General features: G+C 34.7%; 1 protein-coding gene across 4 annotated transcripts in view; it reads right to left on the bottom strand.

The window, feature by feature from the left end:
• The window catches only part of LRATD2 (LRAT domain containing 2), a 263088-nt gene that overhangs the window by 71470 nt on the left and 169045 nt on the right, over positions 1-22573 (bottom strand). The window contains exon 6 of one of the 4 annotated variants that reach the window (XR_005025883.2): positions 4979-5085. The exons of the other annotated variants lie outside the window; for them this stretch is intronic. The gene's annotated coding sequence lies outside the window, so the exon portion shown is untranslated. Of the gene's footprint in view, positions 1-4978; positions 5086-22573 lie in introns of those variants that run through there. 4 annotated transcript variants of the gene reach the window in all.

The following is a 22573-nucleotide window of genomic DNA, read 5'->3' as shown; positions in this document are numbered from 1 at the left end:
TTGGCGAGGCTGTGGAGAAAGGGGAACCCTCCTACACTGCTGGTGGGAATGTAAATTAGTTCAACCATTGTGGAAAGCAGTATGGCGGTACAACAAAATGCTCAAAACAGACTTACCATTTGACCCAGGAACTCCACTCCTAGGAATTTACCCCACGGACGCAGCAATCAAGTTTGAGAAAGACAGATGCACCCCTATGTTTATCGCAGCACCATTTACAATAGCCAAGAATTGGAAGCAACCTAAATGCCCATCGATAGATGAATGGATAAAGAAGATGTGGTACATATACACAATGGAATACTACTCAGCCATAAGAAAAGGGCAAATCCTACCATTTGCAGCAACATGGATGGAGCTGGAGGGTATTATGCTCAGTGAAATAAGCCAAGTGGAGAAAGAGAAATACCAAATGATTTCACTCATCTGTGGAATATAAGAACAAAGGAAAAACTGAAGGAACAAAACAGCAGCAGAATCACAGAACTCAAGAATGGACTAACAGGTACCAAAGGGAAAGGGACTGGGGAGGATGGGTGGGTAGGAAGCGATAAGGTGGGGGAAGAAGAAGGGGGGTATTAAGATTAGCATGCATGGGGGGGTGGGAGAAAGTGGAGGGCTGTACAACACAGAAAACAAGTAGTGATTCTACATCTTTTTGCTATGCTGATGGACAGTGACTGTAAAGGGGTTTATAGGGGGGACCTGGTATAGGAGAGAGCCTAGTAAACATAATATTCATCATGTAAATGTAGATTAATGATAAAAAAAAAAAAAGCAGTTCCTGTGTGGTGACCTCCAATGAGTTCTACACAAGGGTACAAAGGGCATATAAAAGTGTAGGCAAAGGGTCTGTTTGCGTTTATACAGAAGATCAAAGCCTAATTGGGCTACCCCGAAAATGAACTAAGATACGATATGAAAAAGGACTTCCAACATCAGCACTCTCTGGAAGACTCATGCCAGCAGATGATCATCAAAAAACCCCAACAAAGATCCACGCACTGCTACAGCTGTAGATGCACTCATCCCATTAGTTCCTGAACTTGCCATGGGAATGAGGAAGGAGATATCTAAGCTGGCAAATAAAGATTTGGAGCAAGGGAAACCCTCATACTGTGCATACAGTAAAACAACAAATTTGACTGAATCTATACTGTTGGAACTCAACCAAGAATTAGGAGAAGTGCAAATTGTAGCGCTCCAAAATCTTACAACTACAGACTATTTACTGTTAAAAGAACATAAGGGATGTGAACAGTCCCCAGGAATGGGTTGTTTTAATTTGTCTGATTTCTCTCAGACTGTTCAAGTTCAGCTGGACAGTATCCACTGTATCATAGATAAGTTTTCACAAATGCCTAAGGTGCCTAACTGGTTTTCTTGGTTTCACTGGAGATGGCTGGTAATTATAGGTCTGCTTTGGTTATGTAACTGTACTCCTATTATGTTAATGTGTGTGTGCAATTTAATTAGTAGTTTAAAACCTATACATGCTTATGTTACTCTACAAGAAGATATGTCAAAGAAATAATCAATCTTCCCAAGTTTTCTTCCGCCTGCTACTTCTATAGCTTTTCTTCTTCCTTCCCAATTACAACCCTTAAATAGAATTAGTGCCACATATTGAATTTACCGAGTATCATAATTCTTTCAAGTGGTAAAGATACCTCAAGACAAATGCTGGGCATAGAAGCCACAGGGCATAAATCTGCAAAGAAGTAAAAAGCTAACCTTTCAAACAATAAGGCTTTTCTCTCACTTACCAACTTTACATTTCCCTGTATGGCCCCAGAAGATGACTGGTTAGCCAGAGACGGGTAAGATTCCTCAAGGGAGGAACAACCTAAGACAGGCATAGTCACAGGGGAGCCATCAGGTGAGAAATTGGGGATCAACAGAGGTGAGGCTTAGAACCTCACCCCCCCCTGTTCTGAGAGAAGTCTTCTGCATCCGTGAATGTTTTGTTGCCCTGGTCTAGCTTGGATTAACACATAGTCTACAGGCACACACCTGATCATCTACATTTGCTCTCTTACAACACTAAACTATGTTTTCTACCTTTATCTTGTATCTATCTACCACTTCAGCATTTTATTAAAAATAATAATAATAAAGAGAGAAATGTGGTTTCCACATATATATCAAGTATAAAAATCAAATGAGTATTCATATTTGAACTGACTGTTTATAGTTCATAATGCATGAGCAAAACCGAAAGTTTCTGTGATGACTGCCCTTGTACTGTTCACTATGTAACTTATTCACTATGTAAGAATTTGTTCTCCATGTAAGAACTTGTTCGTTATGTTTCAGAAGATTGGAGACTGACGAAAATTAGGCTTGGGGTGGATTAATGATTGTGCATTGAGCATTGACTCCCCTATACAGAATTTTATTGTTGTTAACAACCATTTGATCAATAAATATGAGGGATGCCCTCTCAAAAAAAAAAAAAGTACACACTTCCAATTGTAAAATAAATAAGTAACCGGGATGTAATGTATAGCATAAGGAATATAGTCAAAATATTGTAACAACTTTGTATGGTGATAGCTGGTAGCTAGAATTATCATGTATATAAATGTTGAATCACTGTGTTGTACACCTGAAACTAATGTAATACTGTGTGTCAACTACCCTTCAATAAAAAGTAATTATCTACAAAAAAAAAAAAAAAAGAATGACACTGGACCACTGTCTTACACCATGTACAAAATCAACTCAAAATGGATAAAGACTTGAATGTAAGATCTGAAACATAAAACCCGTAGAAGAAAACATAGGCAGTAAGCTCCTTGACACTGGTCTTAGCGATTTCTGTTGGTCATTGATATTGGCTCCATCTGACATTGTTCTTTTTGGATCTGACTCCAAAGCCAATGGGAATAAAAGCAAAAATAAACAAATAGGATTATATCAAACTAAAAAGCTTCTGCACAGTAAAGGAAACCATCAACAAAATGAAAAGTTAACGTACTGAAAGGGAAAAGTATTTATAAATCATATATTCCATAAGGGGTTAATATCCAAAATATATAAAACTCCTACAGTTCAGCAGCAAAAAAACAAAACAAATGATCCAATTAAAAGCTGGGCAGAAGATATGAATAGACATTTTTCCCAAGAAGACATACAGATGGCCAAAGGCACATGAAAAGATGCTCAACATCACTAATCAACAGAGAAATGCAAATCAAAACCACAATGAAATCTCACCTCACACCTGTCAGAATTGCTATTATTAAAAGGACAAGAAATAACAAAGATTTGGAGCAAGGGAAACCCTCATGCACTATTAGTGGAAATATAAATTGGCACAGCCACTATGGAAAACAATATAATGGTTCCTCAAAAAATTTAAAATAGAACCACCATATAATCTAGCAATTCTACTACAGGGGTATCTATCTAGAGAAAATGAAAACACTAATTTGAAAAGATATATGCACCCCTATGTTCACTGCAAAATTACTTACAATATACTAAATATGGAAACAATGTGAGTGTCTTTCAATAAGTAAGTGGATAAAGAAAATGTGAGATATGTGTGTGTTTGTGTATAATGGAATACTACTTAGCCAAAAAAGAATGAGATCTTGCCATTTGTGACAACATGTATTGACCTTGAGAGTATTATGCTAAGTGAAACAAGTCAAGGACAAATACTGCATAATTTCATTAAATGTGGAATCTAATAAAAAAACAAAAACAAAACAAAATTTAGATTCACAGAAACAGAAAACATAATGGTGGTACCAGAAGGGAGGGGGATTGGAGAGGGTGAAATGGGTGAAGGGGATCAAGGAGTAAAACTTCCAATCATAAAATAAATAAGTTATGGGGATGTAATGTACAACATGGGGAATATAGTCAATAACATTATATTAACTTTGTATGGTGACAGATGGTAACTAGACTGGATTGCAATGATCATTTGCAATATATACAAATGTCAAATCACTATATTGTATGCCTGAAGCTAATATAAATAACGTTGTACTCAATTAGAAGAATATGATGAATCATAATAAAATATGTAGTATAATTTAACATATGAATGGACAAGAGGAAAGATGACCTCAGAAACACATAGACGAAACGTAGCACCGATTTATGACAACAGCTAATACAAACCAAATTAGAAAGGGGCTCTCTTAACATAATAAAGACTATATCCTGAAGTCATAAAGTAAACATCAATACTTAATGGAGAACATTGAAAAATGAAGAAATGTAAAACTCTATATAGACAGGATATAATAATTTACATTGTACTCAACAAAACATTACAATGAGAGTTCATCAAGTCTTAACAGAAAAATCAATAGAATTTCTTAATTTCAGCAATAGGCAATTAGAACAGGTAGTAGAAAATAAGATACCATTTTAAAAACCATTAATATATACAAATTAACCTAATAAAACACACAACATCTTAACAGAGCATTAAAATCAGAAACAAACGGAAACCAACTTTGAAAATTCCCTGAGCAGAAGACCAGTTTAGTCACACAAAGCTTACATTAGCTTATTTTGTAAGGCTGACTTGACCTGGATCATGTTTTGCTCTCTGGAAATGATAAACTAGATTTGGACCATTTCCCAAGGTTGACATGAGGTAACCACTGAAAACTATTATAATGTAACCAATCACTGTGAAGAATAAACACTCATTGCTTTCTCACTATATAAGCTATTTTATAACAATACACTCTTGAGCCTCATTCCATATTCGGGTTTGAGTGCTCCCGGTTTACAAACTGTCTTTTTGGTATATGGATAACAAATTTTTATTGATTACTACATCAGTGATTCATTGGTTTTATTTCGGCTATTTTGAATCTTTGGTGTTTTATGGGACCAGAAATGGGCTCCAAAGAAGACCCCCAAGAAAAGCAACCAGGTGCTTGGTACCCAGAGAGCCCATCGAGCTCACTGCCTTCTTGCTGACCCTGCAGTTTGAGGGTAAGTCGCTCCTGGATCTGAGCTCTCCAACTTCACTGTGCACACTTGTTTCCCTGTTTCTGTTTTGATTTCTGGTTTTGGTTTCTATTTGTTGAAGCTTTTTGATAAGTGACCATCCTGTTCAAACGGAGAGAAAACACGTAACTCCCAGTGTTTTAGACAAGATAGAGAAAAACAGGGCAAGTCATAGAAATTTTAGGGACTCTCAAAGCAATCTGGTCCTTGAACCAGGATCTTATGCCTTTCTGGAAAAATTTGGCGAACTTTAAAAATAATATGAACTTGTATTGGTCATTCTGGGGAAGCTCTGTTTTAGATAAGTTGGCCTTAAGGGGCACCCCTAAAACAAAGGATCCCAAACCTCTTAGAGACAATGGAGTGCATTTTTTGATTGGTATACAGAAAATTCTAAAAACCAAAATGACCTAAAAACAGTTCTAATACGATCCTTACAGCATGCAAATAAAAAATCTTCTGCAAAACTTTGGCCGTCTGAGCCAGTAACCTTAGCTAGTCCATCTGCCAGAAACACAATTTGAATCCAATTATTCTCTTAATTCCTATACCTGAGACATGGCTAAATTTTTTAAACAAAAACAGTACAATACAATCTTTGTTCGAGTCTATGTATATATGTAATAGATACGTGATATTTTTCTACATCTCTAATGTTATTGCCAAAATTAATTTATAAAGAGCTCTATTTAATTGGCTTAAAGAAAATTGTGTTTATATAAATCAGGTATGCTCTCATAAATGTGGAAACTAACCCAAATGTTTTTCAAGTTCACATGATCTAGGATACTCTTTGGAAAATAAAAACTAGTTTAAAGTTGTTGGTTTAATGAAAGCAAGTCTGTCTTCAAAATTTGTCAGCAAGAAAAATAAGATGATGGTTAAATTATTTAATGTCTAATCCTAGCACATTTGTTAAAAATAAGTAATTTAAATAAATGCAAATAAGATAAAAGTTTATACAAAGTTATACGAAGTAATGGATAGTCATTGAATAGCTAAATCATTAATATAAACATTAAATGCTAAACATAAGTTTAACTACTTTTGTCATTTTTTTTACAGACACAAAAAATATTTGAGTCTATTAATGAAATGTTTTATGCCAATGGAAAAAAAAGTATTATGAGGAAGAATATACTTCTAAAATTTTTGAAATGTATTTACAAGTTTGTCCATCTATTACAGGATGCTAGTCTATGACAGCTCACAATTGCCTGCTTCCTAGCTTTTACTGGAAAGCAACGATTACAAATAGTTTAAAAAACTGGAAGAATTGCTGAGAATACAAAACAAACCAAAGAGAAGTGTCAGAACTCTTAGAGTCATAAGTGGAAGTTAACTCTGAGCAGACTGTGTGCACTGGTGCTGAGAATTCAGCGAGGCAGCAGGCATCCCTTGGGAAGGTGAGAGGCCGAGGAGCCTCATGAGCACTTTCACCCACTGTGGATGGACGCACTTTAACTTCCTGCTTTTCAAACTGTGGCCACAGGCCATTGTCAAGTTATGATTAACATTTATTTAAATAGAAAATATACAAATTATCTATACTGATCTATATAGATAAAAGGGTTATTACCCATTTGTATCTTCAATTTGATCTAAAATTTATAGATGGATTTATTATGGATTTCTTTGTTATCTATATATAAATAAAAAAGAATGATTTCATAAAGTGCTAAAGAGAGTACATGCATGGTATATACTGTAACTAGGAAATATCTGTTGGTTTATCAAACTTTTATTTCAGTTACATGGTTTTACATATGTAAGTATATGTTGGGCCATAACATACACTATATTTCTTACTGTGTACTGCTCAAATACTACAACAAATTGTGTAACAAAGGGTCTGTGCAATCAGCTGAAAAGGCCAATCCAAGAATAACCACCCGTTTTGTCCTGTACACACGCTGATAATTCCTCGAGGCCAGGCTGTAATCATTCGCTGATAGGCCCATACTTTGTTACTTTGTCTTTTCAGATTTGCAGCCAGGCAGCAATCTTTGTTTCAAACAACTTCCCCATTTTTTATAACTACTTGCAAGGCTGGGAATTCTGGTGGCAGCTTCTCAGATATTTATAGCTCTGCCATCAGTTTAGAAGATGTCCTATCACTCAAATCTTTATTCTGCCTACTCGATTTAGAGCAACCCTCTTCAGCAATAATGCTGGGACCCTGTTGCTCCTGCCTGTTCTGTCATTCCCAGCCTAGCAGAGCAAAGTCAGGATGAACCTATAGACGTGACTGAATCTCATGCTGTAACTTCCTAAGGTGAATGGTTTGTTTTTATGATATTATATAGAAGGAGCTCATATTCATTTAATAATGTATAAGCAATTATCTTTTAAGAGTAAATCTATTCTATAACAACTGTCTTGAATCATTTCTTTTCTAGATAAGCTTTGCAACTTTATGAAACTGAGAAAATAACCTTTGAACTAATAGAGATGAAATTGTCAGCAAAAAAATAAAAAGGTTGTTCTTGGTTTTGGTTTTTAACAAAACTACTAGAAATAATAAAGAGGAAAGCAAAAAATGGCTATACATGAAATGTAGGATGTGTGTTTTTGGTAAAAGGAAGTATTAGGAATAGTGATTTTGGTAAGGGAGAAAAAAGAAAGCAGTTGGTCCTAAAGTAAAATGATTGTTCCAGAACAAGAAAGGGAAAATCCAGGACAAAACCTAAATGGAATAGAAAGTCATAGGAGGTTTGTGGAAAAGGAAATTTAGGAAAAGAATTTTATGTGAGGTCAAGCTGACTAAGATTAGAATGGATTTATTTAAGTTAAAAAGAATAAAAAGGAAGACTTTTAATACCAAAGTATACTAGTGCAAAATTTGAACTAGGTTTCTCTCCATTAAGAGGAAAGTTTTCTTAGATTATTTGTTGCTCTTAATAAGAAATTGTAAACAAATGTTTTTCTTCCTTAATGTTATCTGATTAGAAAATAAAGATTCTGCTTTGTTTTTATCAGGTCTTTGATTACTTAAGAAAAGTGAGTCTTCTCTATTAAAAAAGCTAAGTTTTCTTTTATAACTATGTCATTTTTTGTTTAAGTTAAATTTTATGGGAACCACTATCAAGTAAGAAGTGATGCTAAACTTTTTTAGGAAATATTTCTATAGAAATTATTAACATAAATGTTCAGAAATTATAGGAAGTTCCTGGGAAGTTGATGTGTCCTGATATAGTGTTATCAGTCATAATTCCAGCTATTGCCTTAAAGTATGGTAAATCACAGAAAAAACTAAATTCCTTGTCGAATGAATCATATTGAGTTTCATCTAATATTTAACAATTGTCAATTTTTAAGTCTTTTATTATTTACAGAGAGTTATTGTTTTACTTCAATGCTTTTGCAAAAATATTCCTGCAAAAGTGCTTCATCTTTGAGGAGATTCATGGAGATGACCCTGACAAACACCGTAGTATACAGGTTGCTGAGAACTTTATGATCATAACACTGAACTGCGTAAGAATTTCTAAAGCTCTAATGGAAAACTGATGAACTCGCAAAACTGCTAACAAAAGATCAATATCAACAAGAATTACTTACAAAAGACTAAATGAACTAAGGAAGATGATTATGACTTTTATGACTTCATTTAAAACACTGCTGGTTCTTTAATCTTTTGTTTTCTAGATTTAGAGGACCTCTTTTTCTCTTCTCTTTTAAGCTGTCCAATAACTTACAGTGACTTAGTAACAGTAATTTAGAAACTGTTAACAAAAGTTAACAATATGTGTATTTACATAAATTCAATAACCATCTGCTCTCCTTGTACCAGGACACAGTTAACCAAGTCCACAGCTTGGCTTCCTAGGGACCTGAAAAGTTCAATCTGAGATTATTCCTCATGAAAACTTCCAGCAAAGCAGATTTACAAGAGTCTATTCAGTCAATCACTATTCTTGCTGCATTTATATAGTCAGACCAAGTTCATTTAAACTAGACTTAGTTTGCAAACAAATTAGTCTCACTATGGTTGTCTTTGATGGAAATGAATATGTGCAGAAAATTATATTTCAGTAATACACCTTTGTGGATATCAGATTCTAGTGCTGCTGATTGTGTCTGAGGTTCTGTTTTCTACCTCTAAGCTGGGCTGAATTCTGAATTCTAGTTTCCTCCAATATTTTGTAAAACTCCCCAAACTAGCATTTACAATTTTCTCCCAGTATTTGGACTTGGAATCAATGTGAAATTAAAACTGTTCCTTTCTGGAATCCACACAAGCTCAAATTGGACAACTGGATATAAACTTCAGAGAAATCACCACAACAGCTCATGTGACAACAATCTTCATGCTTGTTGCCGTCAACCCTCAGAAAGACCACCAGACACATTCACAGTGCAAACCAAAAAAATCTGATTGCCTCTGCCTTCCTTCCTTTACTTCATCTAGAGATGCTTAGGACCCAACATCTAGATATCTTCTCAGCTGGTTGCTCTCCAAAGCCAGAAAACTGAATTTATAGTTTTCTGGAACTATTAACCTTTGTTTTTCTTTTGTTTCCATAGAAATACCCCTCATTACATTACCTGGTTGCTCAGATCCTATAGAGGCCTAATTTAGGTGAAAGTCTACCTGTAACACCTCCTCCTGAAATACAACATCCTCAAGTTCACCCTGTCCTGAGGAAACATGAGGCTATGTTTGTACTAATGTATCATGTTGTGCCTATGTAAATAACTTTAAAACTATTGTAAAATTAGAAATGTAAAACCTGATTCTGATTATAACCCATTTGATTTATTTAGTTGGTTAAATCTTGGCCTCTGGGAATTTCTGCTCTGGGGAAATTTTCCATCCTTGGCTATTGCTCTCTGTATGTTCATCATACCAACCTCTCTAATGCCTCTTATACTCTCAGAGGTTTAAATGCCTGTCACCAGTCACTCACATGCTAAATACTATCCATCAGGATCAGACACCTGGATGAAACTGACAATAATCACATGAGTGATGAAGATAGTGACTCTGTGGCCCTTTGGGCTGATGACTCAACTAATGGCAACAGCAAATGTGTAATTCTTCAGCCTGACTTCATCAGTGGAGGTAAAGGATAATAACACTGTCATGGCTGATCATATTCTCAGCCTGCTGGAGTAAGACCAAAAAGTGGAGACTGTTAAAATCAGAAACAGAGACCAACCCTGAAAATTTCCTGACAGGCAAAACCAGTTTAGTCACACAAACAAAGCTTAATTTAGCTTATTTTGCAAACCTAACTGGACTTGGATTACTTCTTGCTTGTGCCTCCGGAAAATGATAAACACAACTTGAATTGTTGCCCAAGGCTGATATGAGATAATTCACTGAAAATTGTGACTAGTCACTGTGAAGAATGAGCAGTCACTGCTTTCTCACTATATAAGCCACTGTGTAACAATACACCCCCGAGCCTTATTCCATGCTCTAGTCTGAGTGTTCCCATTCGCAAACTGTCATTTTGGTGTGTACACGATAAATTTTTACTAATTACTACTCCAGAGATTCATTGGTTTACTTTGGCTATTTTGAACCTTTGACAAGAGAAAATCATAACACCCCATAAAAGTAAAAAAATAGACCTGAATAAATGGAGAGATCCCTATATCCTTGGAGGGTTTAACTTAACATTGTAAAAATGTCAATTATCTCCAAAATTTTTCTTTAAATTTCGCTAGTCCTGGATGCTGGGTCCTTCCTCCAGGCTTCAACCTGGATGAACTCTGAGGATCTTATAACTGCAACCACAGAACAAACAAACAAAAAATTGTGAGAAAAACCTTAGAAGACAAAAGATGTTTCATGACTTAACATGGATGGAAACTTGCACTTTGAGGTAGATAATTGCCAATACCACATTCAGGGAATAGAGTGTGGAATAACCATATTCTTTTTAATTTTGTATTATAGGAGAGTTTAAACATGGACAAAAGTACAGAACAGTAGGTGAAGCTCCCTTATATCCATAACCTTGCTTTGCAAATTTTCAACTTGTGGAAGAACATTTCACCAAAATCCTTTATATGCCCCACTCACCTAAATAATTTTTCCCCACTGACTTCAAGAGGCTATTGTATCATTAATCTTCAAATAATGATTGAGCAATGAAAGAAAATCATGAGTCTGTTTCATTTATAAATGATCATAACATGAAATCTTAAATAAAATATTAGGTGATGAAATTCAATAACTTAACAAGAATATTTTTAAAAGAATATGAGATCATCATAATGCAATTTGGCAGCATACAACATCATTAATTCTTCCATTTTCTTTTCCTTAAAAGATAACACTTTCTCTTGATTCTCCTCCTACCTCAAGAGTTATTGGTTCTCAGGCTAAATAACATGCTTCCAAATAATAAATGGATCCATGAACAAATCAAAACAGAAATAAGGCAATATATGGAGACAAAACAAAATTACAGCAATCCAAAATTTGTGGGATGCTATAAAAGTGATTCTAAGAGGAAAGTACATAGCAGTACAGTCCGACCTCAAGAAACAAGAACTATCTTAAATAAAAAATCTAAACTCACAGTTAAAGAAAGCAGAAAATGAAGACAAAATGGAAACCAAAATTAGTAGAATGAGGGACATAATAAAAATGAGAGATCAGAGCAGAAATAAATAAAACAGAGAATAATAAAACAATAGAAAAAAATCAATGAAGCCAAGAGCTGGTTCCTTGAGAAAATAAACAAGATAGACAAATCTTTAGCTAAGCTTATCAAGAAAAATGTGAGCATACAAATAAACAAAATCAGAATGAGAAAAGGAATAGTCACAATGGGTACCACAGAACTACAAAGAATTATTAAAGAAGTCTATGAAAAATTATATGCCAATAAATTGGACAACCTAGAGGAAATGGATAAATTCCTAGAAAAATACAACCTTCCAAGATGGACCCAGGAAGAAACAGAAAATCTGAAAAGACAATTTACTAGCAATGAAATTGAATTAGTAATAAAAAAAACTCCCAGCAAACATAAGTCCAATACCAAGTGGCTCTACAGCCGAATTCTACCAAGCATTCAAAGAAGAGCTAATACATATCCTTCTTAAAGTATTCCAAAAAGTAGAAGATGAGGAAACTTCCAAACTCATTCTATGAGGCCAGCATCACTCTATTACCAAAACTAGACAAAGACACTCCAAAAAAAAAGAAAACTATAGACCAATATCCCTGATGAACATAGATGTAAAAATCCTCAACAAAATATTAGCAAATTAAAAAATACATCAAAAGGATCATTCATCATGATCAAATGGGTTTTATTCTGGAGATGCAAGGATGGTACAATATTTGTAAATCAATCAACAACATATACCACATTATCAAAAAGAAGGATGAAAACCATACAATCATCTCTATAGATGTTAAAAAAGCATTTGAAAAAATTCAACATCTATTCATGATAAAAATGCTCAACAAATGGATTTAGAGGGAATATTCTTCAACATAATAAAGGCCATATATGACAAACCCACAGTCAACATCATACTCAATGGTGAAAAGCTGAAAGCTTTTCCTGTAAGATCAGGAACAAGGCAAGGATGTTCACTCTCACCACTTTTATTCAACATAGTACTAGAGGTCCTAGCCACAGCAATCAGACAAGATAGATATAATAGGCACCCAAATTTGTAAGGAAGAAGTGAAATTGTCACTATTTGGAGATGACATGATTTATACATAGAAAACCCTAAAGATTCCATCAAAAAAACTCTTAGAACCAATAACTAGATTCAGCAAAGTTGCAGGACATATAATTAATACAAAGAAATATGTTGCATTCCTATATACTAACAATGAACCAGCAGAAAGAGAAATCAGGAAAGCAATTCCAATTCCAATTGCCTCAAAAAGAGTAGTATACCTAGGAATAAACCTAATCAAGGGGGTGAAAGACCTGTACACTGAAAACTGTAAGACACTTATGAAAGAAATTAAAGAAGACACAAATAAATGGAAGTCTATTTTGTATAGATAGGAAAAAATATTGTCAAAATAGCCACCCTGTCCAAAGCTGTTTACAGATTCAATACATTCCTTATCAAAATACCAATAGCATTTTTCAATGAAACAGAACAAATAATTCTAAAATCCATATGAAACCACAAAAGACCCTGAATATCCAAAGCAATCCTGAGATAAAAAGAACAAAGCTGGGGATATTATGCAACCTGACTTCAAGCTATACTACAAAGCTACAGTAATCAAAATGGTATAGTATTGGCACAAGAACAGACCCATAAATCAATGGAACAGAATAGAGAGCCCAGATACAAACCCACACATATATGGTCAATTAATATATGATAAAGGAGTCATGAATATACAGTGGGGAAAAGACAGCCTCTTCAATAACTAGTGTTGGGAAAACTGGACAGCTACATGTAAGAGAATGAAACTGGATTATATCTAATTCCATACACAAAAGTAAACTTGAAATGGATCAAAGACTAGAATGTAAGCTATGAAAGCATGAAACTCTTAGAAGGAAACATAGGCTGACATCTCTTGAAATTAAGCATAAGCAACTTTTTCCTGGACACATCTCCTTGGGCAAGGGAAACAAAATCAAACATGAACAAGTGGAACTACCTTAAACTAAAAAGCTTCTGCACAGCAAAGAACACCATCAGCAGAACAAAAAGGCAACCTCTGGGAGAATATATTTGTAAATGATTTATCCATTAATGGGTTAACATCCAAAATGTTTATGCCTCAATACCAAAAAAGAAAAACAAATAAATGGGCAGAGGACCTAACAGACATTTTCCAAAGAGAAAAACAGATGGCCAAAAGGCTCATGAAAAGATGTCCCACATTGCTAATCATCAGGGAAATGCAAATCAAAACCACAATGAGATATCACCTCACACCAGTTAGAATGGGCACTATCCAAAAGACAAGAAATAACAAGTGTTAGTGAGGATGTGGAGAAAAGGGAACCCTTCTACATTGTTGGTGGGAATGTAAATTGGTGCAGCCACTGTCAAAAGCTGTATGGAGGTTCCTCAAAAAACTAAAAATAGAGATAGCACATGACCCAGTAATTCCACACCTAGGAATTTACCCAAATGAAACAAAATCCCTGATTCAAAAAGATATATGCACCCCTATGTTTATTGACACATGATTTATAATAGCCAAGTTATGGAAGCCACCTGTGTCTATCAATAGATGAATGGATAAAGAAGAAGTAGTACACATACACAATGAAATATTATTTAGCCATAAAAAAGAAATTCTGCTATTTGCAGCAACATGGATGGATCTAGAGGGTATTATGCTAAAGGAAATAAGCCAGGCAGGGAAAGACAAATACTATATGCATTCACTTGTTTGTGGAATATTAAACAAAACAAAATGAATAAAATAGCAGTAGACTCATGGATACTGAAGTGACGTGGTCACCATGAGGGGGTGGAGAGGGGTTGGTGTAGGTGGAAAGGTGGGAAGGTGAGGAGGATAAAGGGGCACAGAAGTTCTTAATCATAATATAAGTTAGTCACAGGGATGGTACTACAGTATGCTAATATAGCCAATGATTTTGTAACATCTTTCTATGTTGACAGATAGTAACAGCACTAGTGGGGATGAGGATTTAATAATATGGGTAACCGCTGAACCACTATGTTGTATACTTGAAACCAATATAAGATTGTATATCAATGATACTTCAGTAAAGAAAGAGAAAAAAAGTTATTCCTTCTCAGCCTTCTTCTCTGATTTCTCCTTATTTTCCAAATCTTCAGCACTAAAGTTCACCAAGGCTATGTCTTCTGACCTCTCTTCTATATGAACTTACTCCCTAGGTAATCTCAGCCATTCTCATGACTTAAAGTGCCATCTGATCACTGAAGATTTCCAAATTTATGTCTCTACTTTAGACTTTTCCCCTGAACTGTAAATACATGTATGCAATTGCCTACTCCATATTTACATTTTACTATTTAATAGACACTTAATATATCCTAAATCATAATCCTGATCTTCCCTATCCAACACCCTAATAAACCTTCTTTTTCTGCCTTCATCATTTTCATTAAATATCAATTATGCTCTTCCTGGTGCTCAGATGTAAACCCTGGATTCATCTATAATTACATTTTCTCTAATAACCCATACCCATTCTATCAGAAATCCTATTTGATATGCCTTCAAACATATCAAGACTTAGACCACTTGTACCACCCCACAACTATCATTCATTCAAGACTTCAGGATTTCTTACTTGGGTTATTGTGAAGCCTCCTAGCTAATCGCTTTGAACTTACCCCTTAAACCTATTCTCTGTCACAGCTGGAGATTTCTTTTTTTTATGTTTTACATTTCTTAACAGACTTTATTTTGTAGAACAATTTTAGGTTTACAGAAAAATCGAGAAGGAAGTACGTAGAGTTTCCATATATCCCCTGCCCCACACATGCACAGCCTCTCCTACTATCAATGACACACACCAGAGCAGTACATCTACAATTAACATACCTACACTGACACATCATAATCACCCAAAGTCCACGATTTACCTTGGCATTCATTCTTGGTATTGTACATTCTATGAGTTTTGACAAATGTATAACATGTATCCACAAGCATGACATTCAGAATAGTTTCACTAACCTAAAATTCCTCTGTGCCTATTCACCCCTGTCTCCTCTCTAATTCTTGACAACAACTGATATTTTTACTATCTCCATAGTTTTGCCTTTTCCAGAATGTGATAAGAGTTGGAATCACAGTGTGTAGCATTTTCAGGATGGGTTTTTTTCTTTTTAGATTGGCTTTTTTCTTAGGAATATGTATTTAATGTCCCTCAATGTTTTTCCATGGGTTGACAGCTAATTTCTTTTTAAGACTGAATATTATTCCATTGTCTGGACATACCACATTTTATTTATCCATTCACCCACTGAAGAACATTTTGGTTGCTTTTAAGTTTTGGCAATTATGAATACAGCTCCTATAAACATCTGTGTGTGGGTTTTTTTTTTTTTCAGTTCATTTGGGTATATACTAAGGAGTGTAATTGCTGAGTCATATTGTTGGGTATGTTTTGTTTACTAAAAAGGGACAGACTGTCTTCCAAAATGGCTGTACCATTTTGCATTTCCACCAGCAATGAATGAGAGTTCCTGTTGCTCCATATACCATTGGTATTTGTTATTGTTAGTGTTTTGGGTTTTTGCCATTCTAATAGGTGTGTAGTCATACCTTATTGTTATTTCCTTGGGTGATCATCTCTTCACCTCCCCTACTTACAACTGTCCTTGTCAGCTCAGATATCTTCATATTTTTTATAGGATGGATGACTCTGAAGATCTTAAGACACAAATGAAGCTAAGTTGTTAAAGGGGTAGGGAAAGAAATGTTTGAACAGGTCAACTGAACTAAGAGAGATGTCACATCTGGTTATCCAAATAGACTCCAGGGGATCATGTACTGATTTTTATAGCTTCTTCTATTTGGTTAATGAAATATAAATTGAGGTCTAATATTTTCAGTTCTTGCTAACTTATGATAAAATCAAAAAATGAGAGCCTCTGCCCCTATCAGAAACCATGACCTTCTGAGGGTGGCGACCTCTTGATGCCTAGACACCACTGAATCACATTCCTGGGGAACTCTATGCATTTCCCTTCTGATTTAGAGAGTTGTAAATTGCTATACAAATAGAGAGAGATTAGGATCCATAGTCAGATTCCTTACTACTTTCCCATTTGCCTTCTCATACTCAAAAATCTACATTTACTTTCAAACTAACATTATAGAATGCTGATGGGGATAGATATTTAAAGTGTCTAAATTCTTTCATTGTCTATAATTAAAAGATAAAAAGGAACCCTTGCAGAACTCTTGCACAAACTTTCTTTTGTGTCACTAATGATAGTCAGTCTCTGTGAGAATACAAAATCTCTCTTTTACTAGAATTCTCTCTAGGGAAGTCATTCAGGACTTTTTATTATCACTTTAAAGAAGATGTTCTAATAATTATTTAGCATTCAAAGGGAGATACTAGGCTGTGGGCCTTAGGCTTTTGGAGACATGGGGTACAGGGAGCTTCTAAAAGTAATTTCATTGACTTTAAAAACATTATTGAACAAATGTTATCAAAAGGTCTGGCATTCAGAAGGATGTTTCTCTCTCTCTTTTTATGTGTCCATTGGGTCTTTTCTGAAAAGAATCCTTGGTGACTGAATCAAACACCAAAGTACCAACTTGTTAGGAATTGGCCAGAAATACAAAGCCAGAATAATGTCCCTTTGTTTCTTTTCATATAAAGCAAGTTTGTGGGTAGGCATATGGGGTGAAGAGAGGGAGGCCAAACCCCACAGTGTGTGTTCCACTGTTTTAGAAAGCTTTGAGGAGTATTGCTTTGTGTCATTTGTCATTTTCCTTTTAAATTAGGGAATTTTTCTAATGTACTAAAACACTGGAGTAATACTGGTGATAGAACTGGAAAAAAATTGTTTTCTGGGGCAAATACAGAGATATGGAAGCAAATTTATTAGAACTGAGGAGATGGGTGTTGTTTCACAAATTTCTTGTCATTTTATGTTTAGTTTCAAAAGAAAAAAAAGTTTTTTTCCTAACCTAACTTTTCTGCAAAAATAATTTTAACTAAAACATTTAAACATTTAATTAAATAATTAAGTAATTGTACAATTTGTCATTCTTCCCTATTTTCTAGGATCCGTAATCATGAATAGCTTTCATGCACATTTACCATATATGTGTTTAGATAAAAATTAACTGATGTCTCATGTCTGTTGCCAGGGAGGAAATGGAGCCCATCAAGTGTGCTTCTTATATTTCCATTTTCAAGGCACTCCATGCATTGGTCTTAATAAATCTTCTAATTTTAATTCAAATAAGAGCATAGATATTTCTCTTGGGATTTGATCTACTATGTGATCAAAAATTTTGCATATCAAATATAATTTTGAAAAATGTAAGACCAATTTTATTTATTACCTCAGGGTAGAATCTTTGGTCATGTAAACAAGGCAGTTTGGGGAAAAGAAAAAATAGAAATGTACTTCAAAAGTTTCCTGTGTGTTGAAAGCTATGGAATTACTGCCATAGACAAAGTAGAACATCCAGTATTTCAAACAGAAGGAGAATCTTTAGACAGCAGACCTGACATTTTTCCTCCCAAGTTTCATGTTTCCTTTGAATTTCTCATGTTCTGATTATTTCTGCTGCCTTCTTGGTCTCAAGGTCAATTTCTTTACCATTAATGTTCTGGCTTCATTTGGGGGTGGGGAGAACTGCTTTGATCTCCCTTAATCCTGGTGAGAAGTATTAAATACCAAAAACAGTATTGCTAAATAGTAGCGAAAGCATAAAGAAAATGTTAATATATCACAATAAGCATAAACATGGTAAAGGTCTCTAAACACTGACTCAATCCCTTTGTTAAGATCACTATGTTTTACTCCCCAAAAGATGTTAATAGGTAAGTTGCTTATTGCTCTTGAATTCCCTAGTATGGGCCTGTGTTATGCCCCTTGAAAGCTTTTATTCATTTAATCCCCTTCAAGCCAAAGCTAAGCAAAAGAGTGCTGTCCAATCCTGTCCCAGTTTCCTGTCTGTGGGAGGGCATTCCATCCGTTCATTCAACACATATTTGTAAAATACTTCCGTGGAGCCAAGCAATGTTCTAAGTGCTGGGCATTCAGCAATAACTGCGGTGGATAAATCAATGGCCCTCACTCACTCTCACAGATCTTGTATCTTAGCTGGGAGGCAGGCAAAATCAGACAAAAATATGAGTAATTTCCAAAAGTGACCTGGAAGGGATACAAAGTGATATGATGGAGAGGAACCAGGGTCAGAGGAGGGAAAGTGCTTTAACAACATTGTTCAAGGAAATTTCTCTGAGAAGGTTGCATTTGAACTGACACAGGAACGGGGAGAAGGGGCCATCTGTGAGAAAATCTGGGGACAAGGCATCCAGGTAGAGGGAAGAGCAGCTGCAAACAGAGTAGAAATGGATCGGTTAGAAGTGTTCAAGAACAGAAAGAAGACCAGTGTGGCTACAGCATGGTGAGCAAAAGTCACGTATGAAATGGAAAATAGGCAGGGGTCAGCTCTGGTAGGGCTTGGTAGGTCATGGTGAGGAGCTCATATTTCATTATAACTGCCACCAGAAGCCACTAGAAAGAGGAGAACTATGTACACACTCCCTTTCCACCAAAATAACCAAAATTTATTATTCTTAGATTTATATTTCAAACAAGTTTATATTTATGATAACCTACACATTTTCCACAAAACATGTATTATCTCATTGTTCCCACTAAAAGGAATCACAGATTCGAAGAGAGATGGTCTATTCCAGGTGTAAAAGATGGAAAATACAACATGAGCCTGGAACATCCTTTTGTGCCTGGCAGCAAGGACTTTCTCAAAGAATAAGAGTGTCATGTTGAAAGACAGGGGTTCTGCTTCAAGGGACACTGATTGGCCAATGTTTGACAATCTGAACATTAAAAAAGAAAAGATAGCACAATGAATATTTTTCTTAAGTTTTTAGTGTGAAAAGATAAACTGAGGCATATTAAAAATTTTAAGAGTTTATTTGAGCAAAAATCCATTCAGGTTGGGCGGTATCAAACCAGAAGTGGTTAGGAACACTTCACTGATGGCAGCTTGGGAGAGACTTGTAGAGAGAAAAGGTAGAAGCAAAGTAAGGAGGCTACTGATTGGCTATAGCTTGTAGCCTAGTTGGCTGTTTGTGACTGATTGTCTTTAGGTTTCAGTTTCATAACCTGGAGGCATTTACAGTCTTATATTTTGGTTTGCCTATGTTGGCTGCCATGACATTACACCCTCCTCAATCTAATGGCTTCCTTGTTTAATTAATTTAACACTAGCGGACGTCCTTAATCCCAGGAGGGAGGGGTAAAGGAAGGAAGAAAGAAACCTAATCCTTTTTTAAGGAGCATGTCAAATTAAAGTAGAAACAATTATGGTATTTAAAAAATTGCAATCCCCTCAGTGTAACAAGTGATTCTGGAAAGCATCATCAGAGGTGACCGCTGAGTGAAAGATTTTGAAGAACAGAATATTCATATGATACTCAAAGGGTCATCCTACTGGTTAGTTATTAATCACAAGGGGTACACATCTCTTCATAATGACAGAGCAGCGTAATTGAATGATCAAATGCAGCATCACTAATACTGAAAAAAATAGAAAAGAGACTGACTTCATGTGTCTCTTGATGTGACTGTTAAAAGATAATTTTCAGAAAAGACCAAGTTATGACTCTTACACAGATATAATAAATTCTTTCAAAAATTTTTAGTTATTAATCAGTAAAAGAGCCAGACAGAAGTTATAACTGATTCAAAAGAGAATTTGAGGAACAGACATATTTATAGATCAGGATTATTGAAATTAACGTGTTAATAGAAGCAAAGCTGTTTTTCCTACTTGGAGACTGGGACAGGTAAAGAACGGAAGTCAACTGAAGCTCTAGGGCACAGGACACAATTTGAATATCCATAGACAAAAATTAGGTTACATTGGTATCAGTTATGTACAACTCACAGAGTGATAAGACCTTCTTTAGCATCAGAGTCAGATAATCCAGAGGGATTCTTCCAGACAATGCATAGTTTCTACTGAAGCTCAACTTTTTAATAAGAAATACACAATATTAATAGTGGAATATTTTTGACAAAAAATTTTAATCTGAATTTAATTATGATAAAACTAGAATATAGCATGTACTGTAACATAGTCTGGACCTCTTGAAACAGTTGATGTCATAAAAAAACTAAAAAAGTGAGGAAAGTATTCCTGATTTCAATAGAATAAGAAGCATAAATATAGTGGACAAATCTTGACTGGATCTTGGGTTTAACAAAAGATGTAAAAGCTATTTGGGATGGAGGTCAGGAAAATTAATATATGAACTTCATACTAGTTGATATTATTGAATCAATATTAATTTTCTTAGCTATAATGGTCTGTGGTTATGTATGTAGCACTCTATTCTTAAGTAATGCATGCTGAAGTACTTAGAGTTGACATTTAATCATGTCTGCATACTTCAAATGTTTCAGAAAGAAAAGATAATAATACACGCAAAGAAAACAAATTGGTCAAAAGTTTAACAACTGGTGAACCTAGGTGAAAGTGACACAGATGTTCATTTAACTATTCTATAATTTTTTAAATAGTGTTGAAACTTTTAATATAAAAAAGCCAAAAATGGCTCTTAGAACAAAATAATGCTTATAAAAATTAGTTTAAAGGAAATGATATACATTAAATATTTAGCTATAAAATATTTAAATATACATAGAAGATAACAGTGATATAATACACAGAAAGAGATATGAAAGAGAGAGAGAGAAAGGGAGAGGAAAAGATTGATTTAATGCTTGAGTTGCAAGTCATGTCAATATTCAAGAATAATCTGTTCGGCTTCCATGTCAGACTTTCCCTATACTAAAGAGTCCCAATCTTTTTCAGTGAAAAAAAATATTTTTAATGTGAAAAAAGTTGCCAATATTATGATTATTGGTTTTTAGTATCCATTGATTTAAAAATAAAGTACATAATGACAAATGTATCCATGAACTCAAGAAACACTTTAAAATGAATTTCTATGTCATTAAACATAAGACTATATAAACGTGTGAAATGGGAATTCATATGTGGATAAGGTATTGTATTTGTTTATATAGTTTAGAGACTATATAGAATGTAGAAAGAGTATAGATTTATTTATTTTTTTGTCATTCTGTAGACACAATGAAATGAATTCAAAATGGAAAAACTATACGGTGATAAAGAAGAGCTTACTTTTTTTCTGTCACCAAACATCCTCTTGGACAAGAAGATTAAAATTTGGTTCACTTGTCCTTAAGACAAGTAGGGGTTTACCAAGGCCAGAACCTAGGGTCCTGGAGTCAGTCTGATGTGGGATAAGTTTTGACTTTATGTTATCATTTCTACATGCTGGACCTTGGGAAAAAATTGTTCGGCTTTTCCAAACCATGGTTTCATTATCTAAGATGAAATAATGGCAACAAAAGATAATAATAACAACCTCTCTGGGGGTAATTGTGTTTTTCTTCATTCCTTTTTATTTATGCATGTGTTTTATCTTACCATACTTGTGAAAGAATTTGAGGCAACATGTTGATATCACAGGGATTAAAAGGAATAATTCATGGAATGTAGCTACACATATTATATGTACCACAACTTTGGTTTCATTCCTCCTGTCCCCAGTTCCTGTTTTAAACTTTAGCATTTGATAACTCTGTAATCTTGAACATTAAACTTTATTTCAGTGCCTTGGTACCACTTGTAAAATGGGGATAAAATTCATTAAAATCTTAGGATTTAGGAGTAAGATGACCTGTTTCTGTGATCTTGAAAAGATCATTGAATTTTATCTTGCCTTCAAAATTTCACGTATAATTCTAAGAAAATATCTGCCCTGACTATAATGATCAAATGAAATACTATAGTTGTAAAATGTCTTTGCAAATACTACAGTGAATACACATGTAAGTAGTAGTTACTCTGTCAATAAAGCTAAGAAAGGAAATAGGC

This window comes from Manis pentadactyla, chromosome 3 (assembly GCF_030020395.1).
Source record: "Manis pentadactyla isolate mManPen7 chromosome 3, mManPen7.hap1, whole genome shotgun sequence".
NCBI lineage: Eukaryota > Metazoa > Chordata > Mammalia > Pholidota > Manidae > Manis > Manis pentadactyla.
Note: the sequence above shows the minus strand (reverse complement) of the source record. Positions and strands in the feature narration are given on the sequence as shown.